This window comes from Cydia fagiglandana, chromosome 3 (assembly GCF_963556715.1).
Source record: "Cydia fagiglandana chromosome 3, ilCydFagi1.1, whole genome shotgun sequence".
NCBI classification, from domain to species: Eukaryota; Metazoa; Arthropoda; class Insecta; order Lepidoptera; family Tortricidae; genus Cydia; species Cydia fagiglandana.
In genome coordinates, this window is record NC_085934.1 from 13,358,322 (window position 1) to 13,361,089 (window position 2,768).

General features: G+C 36.7%; 1 long non-coding RNA gene across 1 annotated transcript; it reads right to left on the reverse strand.

Annotated features, from left to right (window-relative positions):
* Window positions 1-437: 437 nt before the first annotated feature.
* Window positions 438-2,529, reverse strand: LOC134680539 (uncharacterized). The gene is made up of 3 exons (XR_010100466.1): window positions 2,423-2,529; window positions 1,439-1,737; window positions 438-747 (listed from the first exon to the last, which is right to left on the reverse strand). It is a non-coding gene; the product is annotated as an uncharacterized LOC134680539 (long non-coding RNA).
* Between the last annotated feature and the right edge of the window lie 239 nt (window positions 2,530-2,768).

The window sequence follows — 2,768 nt, forward strand, 5'->3', positions numbered from 1 at the left end:
AAAGTGACTGTAGATTTTTAAAATCACGTTTTCTATATCATAAGACAGGAAATCCATGGCACGCTTTACACAGTTGTGAATAATATGTGCATGGCAATTGCCTTTTAATACATCAGGGACCTCCTCTCTAATATTAGTAAATAAAGAATGTCGAGCACCAAAGTTTGCATTTGTGTTATCAGCACTAAATCCAGAAACATTCTCAAAAGTCAAATCCAGGTTTTCTAATGACTCCTTTATAGAACTAAACATGCCATCTGCACTTTCATTACTATTTTCATAGAAATCCAGCAACTTAGTTTGAAGACCATTCTTTGCAGAAAAATATTGCACAACAAGTGGAAAAAGCTTAATATTTTTTTTATTAGAGGCATCTGTTTGAAGGCTGAAGTACTGGTCTTCATTTTTTAAATCATCCACAACACCCTGAAGAGAATATGGCCCCAACACCTCAGTCACTAAAGCTTCCATTTTTGTTCGGCCTAACCGTATGCTGGTGGCTGTGCTTGAGTCAACGTAGATAATTTTATTTAATTTCACTAGACAATCCATACTGTTGTATGAAAGATTATGTTTTATAGCATGATATGTCAAGGCAAGCTCAGCCGCTGAAACATTCTCAGTGTTATTGTTGAGACATGCAGTGTTAGATGTAGATGGAGTTGTCAGGAATTTACTTAAGAGCCCAGATGTTTTTTTAATTTCCATTCTTTTTTTGTGTGTATTAGTATTCTCATGTTGCTTTATCTGGAAATAAAAAAAAACAAACCATGTTACCTCCACCTTCACCCTTCACCAGTCCACCCTCTCAGGCCCTCAATAAAACAAGACAAGTATGTATGATACAAGTACATATTTATGTACTACATTATTCTTACTAACACAAAATTGAACAGAGTCACAGACACACCATGGCAGTAAGTTAGTTTAGTAATTTTAGTATGCACAAAAACACTCAAACAATACAGTATAGTTAGTTAAGTTAAGACTGTTAGAGTTAAAACATGCACCAGTAACTTGACCAAACAACTAACCGTGAATGAAACTGTATATTAATCGGAATTGTATACCTGTCTTTGAAGTGTGTGTAGGTACTAGGTACGGTCAGACGGTCACATCTATAAATATATAAACAGTCATAAATATGGTTACACCCTTATTACATTGACAATAAGGTGTAACTGTTTACATATTTATGTTCCATCTGTACCTATATTTATGGAGCCGACTGTACTACATAAATTATATAATATGTTAATATGTAGTATGAAAAATATTATTTTTGGCACATGGCTTAAAAATTAATGTATTCAAATTCTTCAATAAAAAACCAGTTAAAAGGCTTCATTTCATTAATCCAAATAGGTAAACTAGGTAATCTATGTAGTGTAGCCAGTGAAGGGTAATAGAATAGGTACCAAAAAAAATTAATGCTCACCTGACCTACGCCACCTGTTCCGATAACAATAACAACACCACACGCTGTGCATTTTGCATTAAAATCGTTAGTTTCATCCTTCTTTAGCCAAGGGAAATCGGCTTCCCATTGAAATTTATATTTTTGTGCACGTTTTTCTACTTTACGTTTTTTTACCACGCGAACAGTCCCATCTTCGTATTCTTCGTCACTTAAGTCACTTTCCATTTTAAATTTAAGGAATCTAACAGTCAAAACACCTTTTAACACTGTTTTAAAACTTATTCTCAACAAAAGTTTAGCGCAGAATCACACACAACCTTCGAGCAACACGGAAGGGAGGCGGCATTCGCACTATTTCCCCTCTGCCGAGGTACAAGATTAGCGCGTCAATTTAATCTAGCGCGGGTAATAAAACTAGTTGCACTTGGATTTTTCACTAGACCGAGTCCAGACGCGCGCGTGAACACTGCTGCACAAAAATGCCTGTTTGCTCGGTTTTTTGTTATAAAAAGAGGTCGGGGACATCAAATTTACAAAAAGAAAGTGTTACATTTCACATGTAATATTTTTTTTTTACATATCATACGTTAAATTACATTTAAATACAATTATTATATTTTAGTCTCAAGTAATTGTTGGATTTATCGATTTTGCTCGCTCAGTACAAATTGCGGATCGGTCGAGCGACAAATCCGACTTCTCATCTCTCAGAATACAATGACATACTTCAACGAAAATGTGTTAGTGTGCGTGTTGTGACACTAGTCACTCGTCCGTACACAAAAAGAGATCGAGGTTTGCAAGATTTGTCTTTGACGTGTGTCATTTTCTATGTATTTGTGTCGTCATTACAGATTGGATTTTGTATGTAAGTGTGTGAGAAATGCGACTGTGTGGACCTTTCCCCCCGCGAAAAATGGCAGAAAGATTTGTACGGCGAGATATCGCTTGGGCCCCTCCCTTCCGACATGTCGGAAGCCGGTGTTGCTCGAAGCACACAACACAAGAGACAAGACAGAAAAACGACAGATATTGGGGAATGGGGATACCGCGAAAATTTTATTGACACTATTGACAGTGGCAGTGGCAGCTGTCAAGCCTGTCAATGTCAATTTCGAAATGCCAAGCGGTAATGGGGCCCACAAACTCATGTCCAACCAACGTCGGTAAATGAAAAGGACGCAGCGATGCGTTCATATATCTGCGTCCCTTATGTTTGCCAACGTTCGCGTTGGTCATGCATGTGTGTAGGTAGGCCCCATAAAATGCGAAATGTAATAAAATTTCGTTCAGAAACATACTCTAAAGTATTTTACTGTTCAATTTAAGTATGAAAATTTATAAAATA